We start from the raw sequence: 23,318 nt of genomic DNA, 5'->3' as shown, positions 1-23,318 counted from the left end.
TAACTTTAAGGAGGGAACTTTCTTTCTCTAGGTCTGACTTCCTTACCAGCTCTTTCAGACTGCCTCTGCAGATTGTGTGTGTGCGTGTTTTTTTCTTTCTTAGCTGCGCAGAAAGGGAAAGGTTTTACCTCTGAGTCTCTCCCAGCTCTCCATGTTCATGGATTGACCAGCTGAGATGTCATTCAAACCAGCTACCACTCTCTTAGTTACATGCTTCCCTGGCTGGACTCCTCCAAGTGTCCATGTGAATGAAACCATTCCAGCATATCACAAAATTTCCTCTCTGGGATGTGTTAATGAATCCCATTGGATCAAATTGATGTTGTATGCCAGGAATACTATCCTCATTAGATGCTCTGACTGTGTTTAATTCCTTATGTGTTGCATCCTAATCTGCACCCCCAAAATATGGTGATTTAACCTTTGTTGAGCTATGTCTTAATATATAATTTAAGGTGCCAAAGGTTAAAAGTCAAAAATCCGCAAGTGATCAATGTAGCTCCAAGTATTCACTCTGTGAAAGCTCAGAACATGCCATCACCTTCATTGTCCTTTTCATACAGGTGAGCTGAGCGCACAGCACATTACTTGCAAAAGCATTGGGGAAATCATGTCCAACCAAATCTTAATCCTGTTTCCATGGATACCTGGATCTAAATGAAACTTTCGCTCAGGAATGTATAAGAACATTCTTGGCCGGCCTAAAAGACCAGGTGGAAGATTGCACGCTGTGCAATTGAGGCAGAACTCCAACGATGCGGATCTCCACTCGGTCTCCCAGCCTTGCTCTGCAGTCCATTGCACCAGCCAGAAAATCTGGCAGCTGGTTTCTACAAGACTGGTAATCGTTACTTGCCACAGTTTCAAATCATAACCTAATATTTTGGTTTTCATTTTTACAAAATCACTGTGGTTGAACTTTCAATTGGCATTAGCACTATATTGAGTTTTGGCTGGTTATCAGTCATTAATTTATCAGTCATTAATTTATCAATCATTAGTTACCACTAGTGGCCTTTGGACTGAAGAAGAATTTGATATTTTTAAATACTAAAGATAAAAAGAGCAACATTCGCAAAACAAATTCAACGTTCTTCGAAAAACAGAAAAAAAATGGCCTTAAATACAGAGTCAAGGATCACAAGCTAATTAACATGTTTGACTGGGACTCTCACTTGTGTTAATGGTGCAGACATTTTAAGTTACAGTTGAGGGGTCCCCAAGCTAATTACGGTTGATTCCTGTTTCATGTTTTAATTAGTTCTATGCACCCCTCCCCTGGACCAGGATCAACCTTATTCATTCTCTTTTGAACTGACATGATATCTGGTGATTGACTCTTTCTTACGTCAAGTGCAAAATACAAGTGAATTCTTACTTGATACTTCCTATTTTTCAGTTACGATGTGCGTGGGTGTGAAGTTCCTTAATCGCAACCGAAAACTTTCAAACACACATCTTCCTGTAATATTTGTCTTTAGCTACCACCTGCTTGCGGTTATTTGGTCAACTCCTGCAAATCACAGATTTCCTCCAGTGGAAGAGGATCAGGACGTTTTACAGGGCAGTAGAATCCTGTTATACGATACCACGACACGTGGGGGAATATGCAGAGTTAATTAATCTTTTCAGAAGGGCAAGATAACATTTAAAATGTGCATCATTTCCATTTATTAAGCTAAGTTTCTTAAGAATTGCAATGTAAAATATTCTGAAGTAGAATTGGACATGTGGACCCAGAAATTCAGGAGCGGCCGCCGCATGAGGGTGGGTGGTGGTGGTAAAAGGTAAATACTCTTTGCCAGAATGGCGAGATCCGAAGTTTCCCAGATATTGGGCTTCGGATCTCATTGTAATAGAGGCGATGCAGCGCAATAGCTCATCGGCGAAGATTGGATGAAGTTTAAAGAAAACTCAGGCCACTACGACGCTGGTAAATGCGTCCGAAGTGGGAATGGGGTGGTGAGACTACCTGGGGGTTGGACGAGGGTCAAACCAGGAGTCAGGTTGGGGGCCTGTAGTCGTGGGGGTCAGGGGTCGGGATCAGGTCACGGGACCTGTAGTCATGGGGGGGGCGTCAGGTGTCAGGATCAGGTCAGGGGGCCTGTAGTCATGGGGGGGGGGGTCAAGGGTCGGGATCAGGTCGGGGGCCTGTAGTCGTGGGGGTCAGGGGTCGGGATCAGGTCGGGGGGCCTGAGGTCGTGGAAGGTCAGGGGTCTGGATCAGGTCATGGGGGGAGGTCAGGGGTCAGGATCAGGTCAGGGGGCCTGTAGTCATGGGGGGGGGTCAAGGGTCGGGATCAGGTCGGGGGCCTGTAGTCGTGGGGGTCGGGATTGGGATCGTCAGGGATCTCGGGGTCGGGGGTCGGGGGGCCAGGTGTTGGGGTGGGTGGGAGCATGGGTGATCGGGGGTTAGGTGAAGAGGCCGGAGGGTCCATGATCGGGGGTCAGGAACAGTGGCGATCAGGAGGGGGAGGATGGGGGATGGGAGGAACAGGAGTGCTTCAATTGAGGTAAGTTATTTACCTCCATTGTTGCATGTGATCCTTAGGGCTGGTTTCCTTGAGTGTAGCCCATGCTGGTGCTGTCTGCCTCAGGGCAAACCAATCTTCGAGAGGAGACCTCAAACAGGTGTTAGGCCCCTTATTTGCATATGTAAAGGGCCTAACGCCTGCTTCAGGCATGGGTAAAGGGCGCCTCTTGCTTGTCCTTACCCAAAATGGTGGGTGGTCCAATTCCGGTTGGAAAACTGACGCTGCACGATGCAACATCTAGGCCGTTCTTCTTAAAAACTGTTTTGTTATTGTGGTGAAAGAGGCCCGTGCTTGAAAATGGAACTTACTTTTTGTTCCCAGTAGTCCAGGGCAGGCACAGCGTGTCCAGCCTTGGTGGAAAACTCAAATAGGATTGTTCCATTGCCGGCCGGGACAGATCACGGCCTAGATCTTCAGTGCGGCCATAACACAATGCGACGGGGCGGGATTTTCACTCGCCGCAAAGATAAGCCCTCCGACCCCGGCCGAGCTGGGGTCAGGGGTCACTGAACTAATTTTGGCTGACTCCCCATTGTCTACCCATGGCATTAAATTGGTAGTCTTACTCAGGAAGACATGAGCATGGCATGTGCAGGCAATGATAATGTACCACTGGTGTAGTGAGAGACTGGGGTTGAGGCTCCTTGTTGGGGCAGAGAGGAAGGAACTTTCCTTCATGCTGTGCCTGTCCTACTGACTGGGTGCAAAATGTAAAGCTAAGTGCCGTTTTCCAGCACTGACATCCAGTGTGAAGTTAAAGTGGGTTACGTCAGAATCTTGTTGTTTTCCTCTACTTTCTAGGTGCTATTAGTTAAACTCCATGTGTTGAGGGCAGGAATGGCAGTTAATCATTAATATAAATTAAAGAGGGACTCCTCCAACAATAACTGAAACTGGTATTTGAAAAGCTCTTCTTCGTAAAAAAAATGTCCACATATTTCAAAGGAATGAAAATCAGGCAGGTCACCGACCAGATGATGAAGACAAAAATTTGCCCCCCTGTGTGTTTTCAGTTAGCTAATCTCAACTAGGGTGACATAGGGGAAACTACAATTAAGGGCTGAGTCTCCAAAGTCGTGCTACGGGTGCGGATTGCTCACTGCCCACAATTTCCAGATGTGAGCGGCTAGCCAGTGAGCAGCTGCTCACTGCTGGAAAGTCCTGTGCGCGCATTGGGTGAGAACATTGGGCTGCAGTGTGATGCCCTCTATGGTAGAATACCTTGCCTACACTCACTGCCTGTGTCGGCCCTCGTGGAGCTATATCCCAGCAAGAGTCAGTCCCTTGGGAAAGGAAGAACGTTTTTAAAAGAACTTTACAAATATCCCAGTCTGGGGATTCACTTCAAAACAATGAGAGAACGGTCAGTTCAGGTAGCCGATTGAACTTTGTAGTGAAAACCTCACACTGACATAAGCAGGAGGCAATTGTCCTACCTCATAAATAAAAAAAAGTGAAAACTGCACTGCTGCAGAGTTCAAAGGTGCCTGCGTTTGATCTGATTATTAGCCAGTCCTGTTTTGACAAACAAATTCATGACATCATGCTTTCCGTTAGAACAATGAACTCCAAAGTACAGATGATAATGGAGGCTCCTGCTGTATTTTGCCAGTCAAATTCTGAAGCTGCCAAGCTGTAGTTATAATTAAAAACATAGCAGCTCCCTTCGGTGATAAGAGAACAATGCCTGTTGTTAGCCAACAGTGAGGTACAGCAAGACTTTGTACCCCCACCACTCCTCCCTCATCCTTCTCCCTTTACGAGTGTCAGTGAGCTGTGTTGACCCCGGTTGTTAGCCTTTGTGGGGATCAATTGACCGAAGTTGACACCGGCCTGGTGAATTTGTAAACTGACCAGAGTCACTGAAACCTGGGCCTATAGTACAGGCCATGCTTGGCTTGGCTCCAGTGTTTTTTTGTATGGCAGTTGATTTCTATTTTCTCGATGAACAGTAAAAGCTGCTGTTACTGACTCACTGGGGGTGATTTTAAACCACAAGAACGGGTGGGTTGGGGGTGGGTGGGAGTTGAAAATAGTTCTTTTTTGGGTCGCAACCGCAAAGTTTTCGGACTTTGCGTTCCCAGTGGGAAGCCTGTACTTTTCTGCGCCGACGTTAAACCTGGAAGTAAAGCCGGGTTACGGTCGCGACCCAAAAAACAACTATTTTCAACTCCCACCCGCCCCCAACCCACCCGTTCTTGGGGTTTAAAATCACCCCCAAAGTGTCTGCAAAGGGATATTGACAGGTTAAGCGAGTGGGCAAAAATTTGGCAGATGGAATATAATGTGGGAAAATGTGAAATTGTCCACTTTGTAGGAAGAATAAAAAAGCAAAATATTATATAAATGGAGAAAGACTACAAAATGTTGCGGTACAGAGGGATTTGGGTGTCCTCGTACATGAATCACAAAAAGTTAGCATACAGGTTCAGCAGGTAATTGGGAAGGCAAATGGAATATTGGCCTTTATTTCTAGAGGGATGGAGTATAAAAGCAGGGAAGTCATGCTACAACTGTACAGGTTGCTGGTGAGACCACACCTGGAGTATTGCTTACAGTTTTGGTCCCCTTATTTAAGGAAGGACATACTTGCATTGGAGGCGGTTCAGAGAAGGTTCACTAGGTTGATTCCGGGTATGGAAGGGTTTTCTTATGAGGAAAGATTGAGCAGTTTGTGCCTATACTCACTGGAGTTTCGAAGAATGAGAGGAGATCTTATTGAAACATATAAGATTCTGAGGGGCTTGACAGGGTAAATGCTGAGAGGATGTTTCCCCTCATGGAGGAATCTAGAACCAGGAGGCATAGTCTCAGAATAAGGGGTCGCCCATTTAAGACAGAGATGAGGAGAAATTTCTTCTCTCAGAGGGTTGTGAACCTTTGGAATTCTTTGCCCCAAAGAGCTGTGGAGGCTGAGTCATCGGCCCCGATATTACCAGGGAGGCGGGTTGGCAACGGGGGGGGGGGGGGGGGGGCGACTGGGTGCATGCGTAACCCGCCCAGTAAAATCCGTCCGTTCCCCACGTGATCGCAGGTAAATTGAAGCCACTTACCTTGGCTTCCAGGTTTCCCGTCGGAAACCTGCGCAGTGGGCGGACTGTGCACCCGCATCACAGGCTGTCAGCTGGAGGAGCCCTACTTAAAGGGGCAGTCCACCAATGCTGCTCCTGGAGCTAACAACCAAAAGTACAGCCACGGGAAAGGCTGCTCCCAGATTTAATGATGCCTCATTCCAGGTCTTAATGGATGGGGTGAGGAGGAGGAGGGAGATCCTCTACCCAGCAGACGGGAGGAAGTGGCCTGTCTCTGCCACCAAGAAGGCCTGGCTCGAGGTGGCAGAGGAGGTCACCAGCAGCAGCAATGTCTCCCGCACATGGATCCAGTGCAGGAAGCGCTTCAGTGACCTAACTAGGTCAGCCAAAGTGAGTACACTTGCTCATTCTCCCACACTCTGTCTTCCACATCACCGCCCCCACCCCACAACTCATTCTGTGCATGCCAACACTACTCTATCACATCACTCCTCACACCCACTCAAACCTCATCCTCAACTTACCTGCATTTACTCACCTCCCCAGTACCCACAATGCTGCCTCCTCTCCCAATGGCCAAGTCTGCCCCTGCACAGGTGCAGATGGAGCAGTCATTGGCGGGGCCCTCACAGGCTCCAAAACACAGAGGGTGTAGGCCGAGAACATCTCAGCAGTCAGGGCAGGGACCTGAGCAACCTGCCACTACCTCTGCTGAAGCCACAGTGGGTGCATCACGTAGAAGCTGTAGGAAGAGGAAGGTTACAGTTTTGTAATCACCAAGGGCATGCACAAGGGTGTCTGACGCAATGTCATATTTTTCATTTAAGTTTGTTTTTTCTTACATGCACGTTAAATATTATTGTTCCCATCATTGCCACGTTTTTTCCATTTTTGAGTCCCTTTTGTGAAAGCGCCCTTTCATGTGCTTCATCATAAACTCCAAAGCTTGATCGCGCATACAATGAGTGTACGTGTGGTTGAAGGAGTGTTTTGTGCAAAAGGGTGGGGGGGGAGGGGAGTGCGGGGGCTGGTGTGGTGGTGGTGGTTGTTCCAGGCACTCTGACTAGTTCACTATCTTCACCTTGCAGATCTTTTGAGAACCTGTTAGATATGAGTGATTCCCTGGTGTCACGAGCAGCCACTGCTCTGACGATGAGTTGCCCACCATCTTCCTCCTCCTCATCGTCTTCTTCAATGTTGCCGGCAGATGAGGATGCTTCATGTGTGCATTCGAGCTCCTCCACCTGTGACCCTCTCTATTGAGCGATGTTGTGCAGGACACAACAAACGACTATTAATCTGCACACCCTCGCTGGTGAATTTCAGAGGCCACGGGAGACACGTTCAGGAGAAGTTAAAACGGTTTGTGGCTTTAAGTGCCGGCAGGATTTCCGGGTGTCAGAAGCGCGCGTGCATCCAAACGCGTCTGGGTCGAACCTGGAAGTAGGCGCGTGGAGCCGGGATGCGTTCGCGCTCCGAAAAGGGAGTATATTCACTGCTCACTCGCTCTCAACCCACCTGTTCTTGGGGGTTAAAGGTAACCCCTTTAATTTTCATATAGACTGGGAGAAGCAGAACAATTCCAGTCCCAATGGCAGCAAATTTCTTGAGTGCATTCAGAACCGTTTTCTGGAACAATATGTTCTTGGTGAGATTAGCAACCTGCAAACGGCTGGTGACAGATCTTTAACATCCCTCACACACATCAAGAATTGATATTATCAATGATTGAACCAACAAGAGAACAGGCCATATTAGATTTAATAATGAGTAATGAGCCTGAATTAGTCAATAATCTAATGGTAAGGGAACACTTAGCTAACAATGACCATAACATGATAGAATTCAATATTAAGTTTGAGAGGGAGAAGGGTGAGTCATGAACCAAGGTTTTAAATTTAGGTAAGGCTGACTTTGGAGCGATGAGGCAGGAATTGACCACAATAGATTGGGCAGAACTATTAACGGATAAAACTACGGAGGAACAGGTGTTCAAAGAAGTATTTGGTAGAATACAAGATCTGTACATACCCTTAAAGGGCAAGAGCTCCACTTGTGTCATTAAACAATCTTGGTCAACAAGGGAAGTGAGAGATAGTATAAAAACAAAAGAAAGGGCTTATACAAAGACAAAGAACAGTAGAGATCCTGCGAACTGGGAGCAAGATAAACAGCAAAGGGAATCAAAGAAAGTTGTAAGAGCTGCAAAAAGGGAATACAAGAAAAAATTTGTGAGGGATATCATGGACAACAATAAACGTTTTTACAAATATATTAAGTGAAAGAGAGTGGCTAAGAATAATGTGGGCCCCTTATTGACAGATTCAGGAGATATTGTAATTGGAAATCAGGAAATAGCGTACTTACTAAATAACTACTTTGTATCAGTCTTCACAGAGGATGAGGATAAAAGACCAGAGATACAAGGAAAACTAAAAATAAACCAAGGGGAGGAACTAACTAGATTCAATATTAGTAAAAAAAATGGTGATGGAGAAACTAATGAGATTAAAGATAGACAAATCTCCACGACCCGAAGATTTCCACTCCATTAAAAGAAGTAGGTGAGGAAATTGTAGATGCTCTAGTCATGATCTTCCAAAACTCTCTCGATTCAGGAACTGTCCCCTTGGATTGGAAAATTGCCAATGTCACTCCACTATTTAAGAAGGGTAAGAGAGGTAAACTAGGAAATTATGGGCCTATTAGCCTAACGTCAGCTGTGGGGAAGTTACTAGAATCTGTTATTAGGGACAGAGTGACTGAACATTTAGACAAATATAAGCTGATCAGAGAGAGCCAGCATGGATTTGTAAATGGTAAGTCATGTCTAACGAACCTAGTTGAATTTTTTGAGGCGATATCAAACGTGATAGATAAAGGAGTTTCTATGGATATTATTTATATGGACTTCCAGAAGGCATTCGACAAGGTTCCATGTAAGAGACTGTTAACAAAAATGAGAGTGCATGGAATTGGAGGCAACATATTGGCTTGGATAGGAAATTGGTCAGGAGGTAGGAGACAGAGAGTAGGGATAATGGGTATCCTGGGGGAGATAGTTCTGATAATCTATCATACTTGTTTAATGGACAGTTGGGAAAATTTCATGAACTAGTGCTCCTGGCTTGGAGCTCGTGTGACAGAAACTTTAAATGGATTATCAGGCGAGAATATTGGTGTACCCGATTTTTCAGACTTAGCATCTGCAAGAGCACAGTAGGGACTATCACTGGTGAGCAGGGATGTCCGCCTGCCCTGGAGATTCCTGCCCCCCCCCCTCCCGAACCCAGCCATAATTCCGGTCCTGGGCTAAGTTGAATGCAGGAAGCAGGCTCCACAGCCCCTGCCAGGGGCTTTCACCAGTCTGGGGGACGATTTTCTGCAACAGGCAACCTCAGTGGGAGAAAGAGGCAGCCGCAGAGCTGCCTGAAGAAAAATTATTTTGAACCATAAATCTTTACTTCTGGTGATGTGGCATGTACATGGCTACACTCCGACAGCCCTTGCATGGGCCCCTCTTCCATTGAAGGCCCAAGGACTCTTCTGCTGATCTTAGAATACTGCAAGCTGGGGCGTCACAGGCTGCTCCTATATCCAGTGTTCGGTTAGGCAAATGACAGAAAACACAGCCTTGTCTCTGTGTTGATAGATTTTTATTAGGCAAGGGTTAAAGGAAAATCGTGTTTCACGAACTTGATTGAATTCTTTGATGAAGTAACGGAGAGGGTTGATGAGGGTAGTGCGGTTGATGTTGTATATATGGACTTTCAAGTATCATATAATGGACATGCAAGCAAAATTAAAGCCCATGGGATTAAAGGGACAATGGCAACGTGGATACAAAATTGGCTAAGTGGCAGAAAGCAGAGAGTAGTGGTGAACGGTTGTTTGTCAGACTGGAGGGAAGTATACAGTGGTGACCCCAGGGGTCAGTATTAGGACTATTGCTCTTTTTGATATGTATTAATGACCTGGACTTGGGTATACAGGGTGTAATTTCAAAGTTTGCAGATGACACGAAACTCGGAAATGTAGTAAACAATGTGGAGGATAGTAACAGACTTCAGGAGGACATAGACAGACTGGTGAAATGGGCAGACACATGGCAGATGAAATTTAATGCAGAGAATTGTGAATTGTAGTAGGAAGAATAAGGAGAGGCAATATAAACTAAATGGTATAATTTTAAAGGGGGTACAAGAACAGAGAGACCAGGGGGTGTATGTACACAATCTTTGAAGGTGGCAGGACAAGTGAGAAGGCTGTTAAAAAGCACAAGGGATCCTGGGCTTTATTAATAGAGGCATAGAGTACCAAAGCAAGGAAGTTATGCTAAACCTTTATAAAACACTGGTTAGGCCTCAGCTGGAGTATTGTGTTCAATTCTGGGCACCACACTTTAGGAAGGATGTCAAGACCTTAGAGAGGGTTCAAAAGAGATTTACTGGAATGGTGCCTGGGATGAGGGACTTCAGTTATGTGGAGAGACTGGAGAAGCTGGGATTGTTCTCCTTGGAGCAGAAAAGGTTAAGGGGAGATTTGATAGACTTGTTCAAAATCATGAATGGTATTGATAGAGTAAATAAGGAGAAACTGTTTCCAGTGTTAGAAGGGTTGGTAATCAGAGGACACAGATTTAAGGTGATGCACAAAAGAACCAGAGGAGACATGAGGAAATGTTTTTTTACGCAGCGAGTTGTTATGATCTGGAAGGCACTGCCTGAAAAGGTGGTGGAATCAGATACAATAGTAACTTTCAAAAGGGAATTGGATAAATACTTGAAGGGAAAAAATTTACAGGGCTACAGGGAAAGAGCAGGGGAGTGGGACTAATTGGATACCTGCACGGGCACGATGGGCCGAATGGACTCTTTCTGTGCTGTATCATGCTTTGATACTATGATAATATGAAGGGTATTAAGGGTTACGGAGCCAAGGTGGGTACATGGAGTTAAGATACAGATCAGCCATGATCGAATTGAATGGCGGAACAGGCTCGAGGGGTTGAATGGTTGAATCACCGTATGGTGGGTGTACACAATAGGTGCATACATGTATAGGTGCATGCAAATTACATGGAAATATTTAAAAAACAGCTCAGATATATTGCATGTGCTCATTTCATAATCTATCTTTGTTACATGCTCCTAGCTCAGGCACTGGGATACATTTCATGAGCCAGCATTCCTGGAGCAGAATTTTGCTCAACAGGAGGGCAGATCAGACAATTGGATGTGCTGGTCAGCACCCAATTCAAGGCCCTACTGATTTTCTGGTCATTTTAAACTGGTAGACTGGGAAGGCTGCGAATCAGGCTCCACACCCAATCCACTCCCCTGCCAAGCAAGGCTCCACACCAGGACTATAAAGAAAATTTACCCTCTTCTCTCCGAATGCTCCCCTGCCTCAATAATGTGGTTGACTCTCTGGGGGTAATTGTCTATGTATGTTGTTGAGATGGAGAACCTCGCCCAGCAGCAAGTATCGGAAAATTGCAAGTGCGCTCTGCACTATTTTCCATTCCTTGTGTTTTCCAATCTAAGTATGCACTCTGAAACTTACCACCCCACCCCTCCATGTGCCATAAAACATGGGGTTAAACTAATCACGGTTAATAGAATGATCATCTGCATCACTAAATGTAAAGTGGAATATAATTGATTGCACTACAGCTATCTGATAAGACTGTGTTGGTATATTGTGCAGGATGCAACAAGCAAAGAGGTTCTTGTCCACCTTCTTGAGGCGAAACCTGTCTCCTGTAAAATCTAGGCTTCCAAGATGGAGCCGTGTGTTGCATCCCTGCTGAGTATATGCTGAGCTTTTGGGGCTTCCGTCAATTCTTTTTTTCTCAATGTCGAAACTTCTCTCACGCCCTCTATGAAAACGAGATACAGAAATTCTAAGGCCCTATGACACACTTTCGGAGAAAAAAATATTGGACCAAACAGTGGAGGGTGGACGAAAGGATTCTTCCTTGTGAATCAATGGAAATGAAAATCGGATGGTTTCTATAACGGGCGGCTGCATTGCCAGTTGTGTGCCCTGGCGGCAAGTTGAAAATCTATCCCAATGTCTCGTCCTTAAATTGGAAGATAAATTGGAACACAAAACTGGGGTTGGAGTGTCAGATATGGCCGTGGCTTGAAGGGTAGAGAAATGATGTCTCACCCACTGAGCCACATCGAGTGTCACTTTGGCTCAGTGGTAGCACTTTTGCCTTGCAGTCAAGGAGGTTGTGACTTCAAGCCCCATCGCAGGACTGAACACATAATCTAGGCTGACACTTCAGTGCAGTACTGAGAGAGTGCTGCATTATTGTAGGTGCCATCTTTTGGATGAAACGTTAAACCAAGACCACATCTGTCTGGTCAGGTTGACATCAAAGATCCTATGGCACTATTCAAAGAAATGTTTTTCCAGTGTCCTAGCTAACATTTGTCCCTCAACTAACCAACAAAACAGAATAACTGTTCATTAAACAGATTATCTGGTCATTATCTCATTGCTGTTTGTGGGATTTTGCTGTGCGCAAATTGGCTGCTGCGTTTCCTACATTACAACAGTGACTACACTTCAAAAGTACTTCATTGGCTGTAAAAGACTTCCTGAGATTGTGAAAGGTGCTATATAAATGCAAGTCTTTCTTTCTTCTTTCTTTATCTCATTTGCTGTTTGTGGGATCTTACTGTGTGCAGATTGACTGCCGCATAACAGCGGTGAGTACAATTTAAAAGTAACTCATTGGAACATCCTGAGGACATGAAAGGCACTATATATGAATGTAATTTTGATCGTTGCACACATTATTACACATGTAGCTTCATCTAAGCTTGGGAAATGTTTTTATTCAATTTATAGTCAAGTGTCCTGGGGGTGTATATCATGTCATGCTTAGCTTTACTGATAATAGTTTCACATGAACTGTTGCAATGATCCAGGAACTGAAAGTTTTTAACAATACGTTCTTTAATGCATTCGCTGGCAAAATGCCTCATGGAAGACAAGTCAAAGGACAAAAAAAAAAGTGATACCACCAATTTCAAACAGCCATGGATGGAAACATTATCACATGTAAAATGCATTGGCATACTTTGGTATACGCCCAATATGTTTAGAAATGAATTTAATGTTTTGGAAAATTTGCAGTCTGGACTCAAGGCCCCCAAATTACATGCTGTTTCTGGTGGGTTTTTTTAGTGTGAAATTGGGTCAAGTATTTTTCCTGGGGATCAAATTGAATAGTGCCAAGGGTTTCTGCTGATTTTCTGCCCCAAAGCTGATCCCCCAAATGTCCTATCGAGATTGAATCCTTCCTGTGATTTGCCCTCCGAGGCCTTACTTCTAATATATGTAAATGAGGCCCAGTGGTGCGGCAGGCCTGAATTGCCTCGTTTTATGTATGCAATGCAGTAGGGGTAAGTTAGAATGAGAAATATAGGTGCAGCTGTTATCGAGATCAGCTGAAACAGGAAGTGAGGTGTTTTTGGGCCTGAAGAGTGAGGGGAGTTTGTGTAATGATCACTGCAGCTGGGAGTTACTTTTTGGTGTTAATTTTTCTTTTTGCAGTCAGCCTACACAGCCTTTGACTTGCTTTTAATTATTTGTGGCAGTATGAGACCAATGGGATATTTTGAACCCAGCCCCATTGACAATGAGGGCTTATCAGGAGCAAGTATGGCATTCTCAAGGAGCATACCTTTGTATGATATTATCATGAAAAGGAGGAGGAGGGCTAATTTAATGCCATATTGAGGGAGTGCTATACTGTCAGAGGTGCTGTCTTTCCGAGGAGACCTCATTTTCTTGCTCAAGGTGGACTTAAAAGGTCCCTTGACACCATTCAAAAAGAACAGGGAGTTCTCTCCGGTGTCCTGGTCACCATTTGCCCTTCAACCAGCATCACTAATACAGTTTATCTGGTCATTTACCTCATTGATATCTATGGGAACTTGCTGTGCACAAGATGGTTGCTGCGTTTATATACATTACAACAGTGACTACACTTTGAAAGTACTTTATTGGCTGTGAAGTGCTTTGGGATGTCCTGAGATGCAAGTGTGGCAAGATTTTACACTGTAAGTTGCAGCTTGAATGTGGCTCTGTTGAAGTTTGCTTTTGCATGAGATACAATAAAAGAGGTGTAAGGTTATGTAAGGACTTGGCATGGGTAAATATTACAAGTGGTACAAACTGAAAGGCAATATTCTGTGGTGTCCAATCTTGCACCAACAACCTGGTGCATGATACTTTTGGGTAGTCTTACTTTAAGTTATGGCATCTTCTCTCACATCTGTCCCTGGGTCCTGCAGATACTGTACACAACATTCAACTGCTACCCACTGTCAGGCAGGGTGCATTGCTGACTTGTGGGGAGGGTGCCGTGGAGTGGCCTCCTTGCAATTACCTCATGCACGTACCTTTGCTATCCATCATACAGGGGTCAAGCTCTGTGGGGCTCCATCAATTGCCCACAGGTTCTGTTTTGTGCCTCCACATTGGGTTACTTTGGGCCTGCCAACTTCTCTTCTTGCCCCCCTTTGGAAAGGCTGACAAATATTAAAGAAAAACTTTACCTTTAAGTGGCTATATCCCTTTCAGCTTTCCCAGCAGCCTTAAAGGCAGCCCGCACCATAATGCGTTCCCAGCATGTCATGTGCCAGGTGGTGAAACCACACGCAATTTGCTTATTGTCGTTGCTCTTGTGTTATACCGTAAGGTTATCTCTTTGATTCGCAGGCGTAGCCAGTGTGTCATGTGCAGTCGCCTGGTGTTGCTGCACCAGGACCGTGCTATCAGCTCCACTGTCTAGGCTCACACATGAAGAATGGTATTGGAAGGCGCCCGGCAAGTATGAAACCGTACCCCAACTACGGTCAGCCCCTAAAGACTACAGGGTAAATTTTTGTTTCCAATACTCCTGCTGCAGAGCACCTCTTGGGACTCCACGAGTATGGGCCTAAAATGAGGGAGCTGAGATGCAGATTGGTAGAGCCAAGGATTAGTAAACCCCCAAGTGTTCACATTGGTACTGCTGAAGTCTAACTAGATAACATCAGTAGAAAGCTCTGGAAAACTAGTGCTGCTTATCCACTAGGGCACCTTACCCATTAGAGCATTGGCTTGTAGGGTTATCTGGAGCTGAGTGGGAAGGATCTCAGCTGCCCTCGTTCCATCAGCGAGCGGGATTAACTAGTCAGTCTTTAACAGTGCCTTGAAGTACCGTGGACCTGCCAGAGGTTTCGGTTTACCAAGTTGGCTTGGTTCTAAACTTTCTTCACCAGCATGTCATCTCATTGCCACCTTGACTCAAAACAGAAGCCAGTTATCTCCCCTCCAAGGAGGATTGTCACTAGTTGGTCATTAATATGAAGACCCTGGATTTCAACAGAGACCCCTTACTCTGTACACCAGCTACTGGAATGTATCACACGCCATCATGTAAATTCTCCTCTCTTTGTAAGGTGGACTGAGCGTACACTTTATGACACTAAGAAACAGGCTCTCAATCATCAGATAGTTTAATTTAAATAAAACAGGTGATCAAACAGTATATAGCATAAAACAATAAATCATACACTTCACTATTCTCCTTAATAACTCATTTTCTCTCTGCATAGCCTTATAAAACTGAAGCTTAGTTGTTATGCTGTGAAACAGGCAGCAGCCTGAGAACTGGCCCAGTGTCCTTGCTGGTCGGCACAATTTTAAACATAGAACTTTTCTGCTGACTGGAAAGCTTCCTAAAGAAATACAGTCCAACCTCCTTGAAGTTATAGAGAAACGAAAGGCAATAGACAACCACATCCCTCATAATTACATTAGATCAGTGGCCATTCGCAGGTTATCAATTACTTGGAATGTTTACCCACCCAAATACAATTGCCACTTCCAGCAAAGAATGGAGAATTCTCATAGCCTGACTGTCTGTAACTGAAGTATCAAGCTGAACAAATTTAATAGAACAACATCTAAGCAGTAATATATCATAAAGTGCTTCTTAGGAACAATACATGTCTGAAGTAACCCTTTTTATATCAGACTGTAATGTGAATTGCCTCCATCTTGCAGAAAATAGCGACCATGGTGGATTTTAAACCCTTGTGACCCATTTTTAATTTCTACATGCTGTTTACAGTAATAAGATATACAAGTCAAAAATTCAACACAGACAAAAATCTAGTCTTTTTTTGTCACAGACAGTAATGATGGAAAAGGGATTACCGCCTTATTTTGTGTTCAGCCGAAGTGACTCCGGAAGATTGACAGGACAGGTCTCTACCCAACTTACCACACCCTGCCTGTCTAAATTACACTGGAAAACCAGCATAATCTCAGAGACAAATCCTCCTTATCTCTCCCCATTCCTTTTGTGATCTTTTTCAATGACATCAAGGAACTAAGAATGCCATTGAACTTTCTGAAAGTTGCTAGGGATTGTGAACATAAGTAAAATGGGTGGGTGATTGAACCAATAAATAATAATTAACCTCCTGCGTAGTGAATTATTGGCTGGATAATTGAGCTTTCCGTAGAGCTTTATTCTACCACACTAATGATAATATAATGATTAAGCAGTCTGATTTTCTGGGTCACGAGGATAATGATCAGTATATTAACCCACTATAAAATAATTTTAAAAATATTTTTCTGTCTGAATAGCCAGAGTAAACAATAACTTTATTGTCTCACTAAAATGTGAAAGGAGTGTTGGTCAGCCACATACTTGGGTATTCGAGCCATTTACCAGACAGTAAAATGTAGAATGTATGGAGACCAAAATATGGACCTGAATCTGGATAATGAATGGTCAGAAGTTCTCTGTGCAGTTCAGTTTTAGTCTGTAGATTTTTCGCAATAGCAAGATTTCCCTGTCGTTCAGTAAATTAAGCCGTGATTAAGAACTGCCAGAGCCTTAATCTCGAAAAGGGCTCAATTTAGAAGTGGGTCCATGATCCATACAAGAGATAATAATAATCACAGCCTTCATTCAGCTCAACTGTCCTGAACAGGCTGTGTAATGAAGCTCTTAGCATCTAGGGGACAGAGTTAAAGCATTACTTTTTGATAACCATTGTCTAAGAATCATAAATTAATTGAATTAATATTAGCATACTTTGTGACAAAAACAAGTTTCATCCTGTAAGATGTTTATTTTATGTAAATATCATTCTAAAGTTGTGGTAACTTTAAGATGGATTCCAAGCGGTGTATAGAAAAAAAAGTCTTTGATGCCTCCGTTACTGAAACGCTTTGAATGATTCACAGCTCGAGAACTCACTTTGATCTAGTGCGTTGGTGTCCAAATGAGCGATATCTAGCGCTGATAATCTGGCTCACAAAGTCCACACAACTCAGTTCTATTTGTACTTTCATTTCTTACTCAATAGTTTTTCCTGTTTATATTTTATGGAACCAGAGGATTAGAAAAGGCTGTCCTTATCCCTGTTTCACTAGGTGATCATTTTGATCAGATCTGATCATCTGATCAAATTTGACATGTCTTCATACTAAGATGTAGGAAAATTAATGGTAACTATAGTTTTTATATTGCTCCTTGTTAATTTTGTGGACTATCCACAGGATGCACTGTAGCAACTTGCCGAGGCATCTTCGACAGCATCTCCCAAACTCGCGACCTCTATCACCTAGAAGGACGAGGGCAGCAGGTGCATGGAAACACCATCACTTCTAAGATCCCATCCAAGTCTCACACCATCCCGACTTGGACATGTGTAGCCCGTTCCTTCATCGTCGTTGGGTCAAAATCCTGGAACTCCCTACTTCACAGCATTGTACAGTGGGAGTATCTTCAGCACACGGACTGCAGCGGTTCAAGAAGGCGGCTCACCACCTTCTCAAGCGCAACTAGGGATGGGAAATAAATGCCGGCCTTGTCGGAGGTGCTCATATCCTGAGAATTAATTTTTAAAAATTGGCTCCTAAATGTGGGCCTCTTGCAGCCAACAGACACATCAACATAAACCTACTGAATGTTTTGGATTGGTGGCAAGGAAGATATGTTTTTCACTGGATATTCTCCAGCAAGTGATTTACTGCCTTTCCAGGTGATTTACTAGAGTTGGGCTGGGCTAATCCGTACACAGCAGAGGATAAGGATGTAGCTTTCAGTTCAGAACAAACTCAAGTCTGTTTATGCAAATTGTTGTCAAGCTATAAACATGAGAAAAAGCGTTGGGGAAAAGGCCAAACTGTAACAACTTGCCCTTTAAATAAATTTCCATCACTACTGATATCCATTTTGTTGTATAAAGATTTTCAATGCCCCTGTGCACACTGAAATATATTCCATGTTACACAGATTACCGCAAATCCAGAATGGACTGACTGATATGTACCTCATTTCATTTACAAAAGGATTGTAATTCATATGTAAATTTTGATTAATCCAGTTTCCATTTAAATCTGGCAAAGTCCCAAACTCTAAAATAACCGAGACTCATCTCAGCCATTGGCCCAAGACCCAAATCAATACATAGATCTGAGTGAGCCTATGTCCTCTGGTTTAATTTAACTGCTCCATTAACATGGAGTCAGTCCATTCCCTCATGTACCAGTTTCTCTCCTTCTACATCGGTTGCTACCTAGGGGCAACCTGAAAGGATGATAATTAAAAATGAAAGCAAAAAATAGTTACTGTGCACATTCAATCACAACACATTGTTTGGTGTAAACTCTTTCCTGCATATCATACTGACATCACGGGGGGAATTTTAACCCTCAAGAATGGGTGGGTTCGGAGGGGTTGGGAAGTTAAAATAATAGAAATTTGAAGCGCGACCGCAGCCCGGCTCCAATGCGCCCACTTTTGGTTTGAATGGAGGCTCATTTGGTTGCATGCGATAAACCTACACGCTGGAGGTACGTCGATCATTAGTGGTCGGTAATCATCAGAGCAATTTACATGATTAGCAGATGTTAATGAGGCGATTTTAAATTGAATTGAACAAGCATTCAAATTTAATGCCTCCAGCACGGGTTTCCCGGGGCTCAAGAAACTCGCCAGTGAAACGAAGGTGAGATTGAGCCGCACCACATGGGGGTCTTTAAAGCGATGATTGGCTGACGTGATGACAGCTGGTGTTGCAGCTCCTCTGGCAAAAGTTTGGCAGAGAGTTGTCATCGTACAGCTTTTGCAGAACTTTGGAGGCTTTCAAACGGACAAGATCAGGATGGGGTGGGGGTGGGAGGGGCAGTGTGCCATGGATGTATTCGATAGGACTTCGGAGGAGGAAGGCAATCACCATCCACGGCAGCGACATTGTGCTAAGTTGGGATCTGCAGGTGCACAAGAGAGAGGTGCACAACACAGATCTGGAGAACAGCAGAGAGAAGGGCAGAGTGGAGAACAGTAGAAAGGAGAGCAGAATGGAGAACAGCAGAGAGGAGAGCAACGGAGGGGCCGAGGTCGTAGGAGGCACCACCCACGTGAGAGGGTATACAGGCAGAGGCTGAGCTTCCTGGACCTCTCTGAGGAGCAGTGTCTACGCAGGCTCAGATTGAGTCAGCAGGTGGTGGCAGACATGTGCAGGTTCCTTTAAGAAGAGCTTCTCCCTGCTCGACCTGGTGGCTACGCATTGCCCGCCGTAGTCAAAGTCACCGCTGCCCTCAATTTCTTTGCCTCTCGCTCCTTCCAGTGCGCCACCAGAGACATCACAGTCGACTGCAAATAAATGTAGATGGCAGGTAATGGATGGGTTGTTTTCCAGGGCGTCCGATTACATGAACTTCCCCTGCGACTACAGTAGCCAGAATGAGCGGGCAGTCGGTTTCACCTCTCTGGCTGGCTTCTCACAGGTACAGGGTGTCATCGATTGCACACACGTGGCAGTCTGAGGACCACCATATGTGCCAGGAGTTTTCATCAACCACAAGGGATTTCACTCCATCAATGCACAGCTGGTGTGCAACCATTGGAAGAGGTTCATGCAGGTATGCACCAGATTCTCTGGCCACTGTCATGATGGCTTTATACTGCGGCAGTCCAACAATCCAGACCTCTTCCTACTGGGAGACAGACTTAAGAGCTGGCTCATAGGGGACAAGGGATGCGTCTTTCAAACTTGGCTTCTGACACCTGTGAGGAACCCCACCAATGAAGCCCAAGAGCACTACAACCAGAGCCACATGACCACCCTGGTGTGTCATTGAGAAAGCCATCGGCACGTTGAAGATACACTTCAGGTGCCTGGACTGGTCTGGAGGCACCATTCATACTTGCCAGCGAGAGTCTCCTGACTCACTGTGGTGTGCTGCATCCTGCACAACATCGCGCAGCAGAGAGGATTAGACATGGAGGATGACCAAGGCGCTCATCAATCATCCTCTGATGACGTGAACATCGAAGAAGAGGAGGATGAGGAGGAGGATGATGAGCAATATGTAGATGATGCTGCCCGGATGCCAGGGATGCTCTCATATCTAAAATATTCATTTAGTTAGTCAGACTGGGAAAAATATAAATATTTTATATTTGAAATACTCTGGCCTGCTCCCACCACCACCAACCTCTCTACTTTTGCACAATACAGTCCTTCAACCACGCATACACCCATTGCTCAACCACCCAATGGGTCCCGTCAGGTATTGACATTCATTGTGATGTAAATGAAAGGGCGAGTTGGCATTCGGGACGCAATAATGGGCAAGACGTGGAGGTGGTGCTAATCAATGAATTTTATATGCCGATATAAAAAAAGGAAATTTCACAACATAACATTTTTTCAAACACCCATGTGCACACCCTTGGTGAATTACAATTGTTTTCTCTTACATTTCCTACTGCTTCTACGTGGCGCATCCCCTCTGGCTTCAGCGGAGCTGGTGGCAGATTTCTCAGGTGCCCGCCCTGACTGCTAAGATGCTCTCGGCCTACGACCTCTGAGTTTTGGAGCCCGTGAGGGCCCCGCCAAAGACTGCTCCATCTGCACCTGTGCAGGGGCAGACTCAGCCATCGGGAGAGGAGGCTGCATTGCGGGTACTGGCCAAGGGAAGGAGGGGGCAACTGGTGAGACAGTGGAGCGCTTTGCATGTCCCACTTCCATGTCCCCTTTTGCCATCATCCCTCTCCTGGGCCAGCACCACATCACTCCCACCACTCTGCTGGACAGCAGGTTGGTGCACAACTGTGATGTGCTGTAAGGCCACGGATAAGGTAGCTGTCATCCTGTTTATGGCGAAAGACATCTCCTGCACGGCCGTTGTCATGGCCTGCATGGACTCATTTGAGAGCCGTGCTTGAAGTTCCATGGAGATGGCCACTCTCTCCATGGCAGACAATCTCGCAATTACTTGCGACAACAATCCAGTACTGTTGGAGTTGGACTCCTCCATCCTCTCCGCTGTTGTGGAGAGTGTGTGTGGCAAGTTTGCCAGGACCTCGCAAAATTGCAGCTGTACTTCAATAATTCCCATTCTCACCAAGGCCCCCGGGGTTCAGCACCTGTGACCAGCTGAGCAGAGCTTGGAGAGGAATGTGCCCTCTGACGCGGACTCTCCACAGCTGCCCCTGCCACCAGTATCTGCTAGTGCTCACTTGCGAATTGTGAATCACCAGGTGAAAACTCAACTGACTGTCCAACAAGATCCATGGAAGTGCCAGTATCTGCGCTGGTACATGGCTGTATGTCCTGTGACGGTGCTCCCTCAGAAGAAATGAGGTCCTCTGAGAAATCGTGGTCATGCGTCTCTGCAGACTCTTGCTCTATGCGTGAAGGGCCTGGAAGAAAAAAGAAAGTGATATGAATTTGTTCTGACAAAGTAACAACTGTGACAATCACCATACTCAGGTTTCTCAGGTTCAGTCATTGATGAAATAAAGTGAGTCAGAGATGTTTCAAATTCTGTCACCAAGCATCTCCGAGTTCCCAGTCTCTCCATCTCCGATTGAGAAGGACGCAGATGTGCTACTTATCTCCATGGCGTCCTCTGCATCAGTGAACTGCACAATTTGTGGTGGGCCACCTCCAATCCTTTCCCTCTCCCTTGCATTTTGTGCTCCCTCATTCTACAAGGGCTAAAACAACAGACCTGTGAGTGACTGAAGGTCACATATTCACTCGATGGATGCAGTGCATTGGGTAAGACTGACTATCAGACAAATGCATCACATTGCATAAGGATTGGGGTGAGTGGCAGCGGTGGATGGATACAGGGGGTGGTGAGGAAGTGCATAGAAAGTGAAGGATGGTTGCTGCCGAAACTTAAGTGGGTGTGAGGAGTGATGCGATGGAATACGCTTGGCAAGAGAATAAGGGGAGTAGTGTTGTACAACACAGCGTGTATGTAATCAGCAACTCTATTCACTTTTCCTGACCTGGTTAGGTCATTAAAATGCTTCCTGCACTGCATCTAAGACCGGGGCATGTGGTCCTGCTGCTCACCTCCTCAGCCACCTTCAGCCATGCCTTCTTGGTAACAGAAGCAGGTTTCTTCCTCCCATTTCTGGGGATAATTATGTCCCTCCTGCTCCTCACTGCACCCAGCACATCATTGATTCTGAGTGCTGGCCTTGCTCTTTGTCAATCCATGGTAAGTTTCTCCTGGCTCCTCCAAATTCCATTTTTGCCGTAGCCCTTTAAATAGAGGACTTCAGATTGGGTCCTGCGGGTGCGCATTACACCTGCTGCGCAGCTTGGAGACACGAAACCCGGAAGAAAAAATATAATCGTTCAATCAAATTGAGATTGTGGAATCCGACCCGCTAACTTCACTTCCGGGTTTTGCGCCTGAAAATCATCCCTCCCTCCCCCCCCGGCTCTCTCCTCAGTTTCGAGTAAATATCGAGGTCACAACTCACCAGTGGGAACATGTGCCTGAGCAGAACACCAGAGCCAACCATTGATAATCCCAGGCAGGAAAGGGTCAGAGGTCACCGCATGGGCATTTTCATTTTGCGCCTGCATGACTGGATTTGAAAGGTCTGAGATCTGCACGTTTCAAACTCCAGTGCCATGAACTTACCAGACTCCAATGGAGACATGGTAAAATCAATTGGACTACAAAGCTGAAGGGCCTGAAATGATCAATTCTTTTGGGGAGGTGGGGCGGGGGAGCAAAAGTGGTGTGGTTCCAGCATGTGGGACCAGATTTTGGGACGTAAATCAGAAGCACCGGACTTACATCTGTTCTAGAATGCTACGCTAAATTCCAGTGGAACTAGGGGCTGGCAGAAGATTGTGGTGTCTGTTTGCAAATGGCAGGATAATGAGAGCAAGACTTGCTGACCCAGAAATTACACCATTTAAACCAGATTTGCACCTGACTTAAGTTGAGCCTGTAGAACAGAGGCGTAAGTTACCTTTGTGACTTGTCAAAACCAGGAGGTGGCTGAGTTCACAGGCTTTGAATGTCCACAAACTTTGTCTAAAACATCAGCTTTGACTGAAGCGATTACAAAAATCTGTTCTTAGCTGTTCTGCTCACCTCAGGAGTCTGCAAGCTGCCTTTCAGTAGATTCAGGCAGGAGAATTTTTTGCTTCCCACCCTTCTGTCAGGGAGCCCTTACCATGGGGTTCAGTATTGGGCATTCCCATATAGGTCCTTATAATAGAGGCAGAACAGGAGCAGAAGGAAAAGAAATGAAAGAGGCTATATCAAAGAAGAAGACCAATTAGGAGATACCCTTCTACCAGAGTCTACAGACCTCGTCGCTCCCTTAAAAATGTATCAGAAGAGATCTCTTTAAGGAGGTAAAGGTTCAGTCAGGAAGCATAGAAGAACTTCTGCCT

At 45.2% G+C, this 23,318-nt stretch overlaps 1 long non-coding RNA gene across 1 annotated transcript; it reads left to right on the top strand.

The window, feature by feature from the left end:
* The first annotated feature begins 706 nt into the window (after positions 1-706).
* Positions 707-17,805, top strand: LOC137344676 (uncharacterized). The gene is made up of 4 exons (XR_010968428.1): positions 707-841; positions 1,400-1,787; positions 14,308-14,465; positions 17,152-17,805. It is a non-coding gene; the product is annotated as an uncharacterized lncRNA (long non-coding RNA).
* Positions 17,806-23,318: the final 5,513 nt, after the last annotated feature.

This window comes from Heptranchias perlo, chromosome 27, assembly GCF_035084215.1.
Source record: "Heptranchias perlo isolate sHepPer1 chromosome 27, sHepPer1.hap1, whole genome shotgun sequence".
NCBI lineage: Eukaryota > Metazoa > Chordata > Chondrichthyes > Hexanchiformes > Hexanchidae > Heptranchias > Heptranchias perlo.
This window is presented reverse-complemented; position numbering and strand designations above follow the sequence as displayed.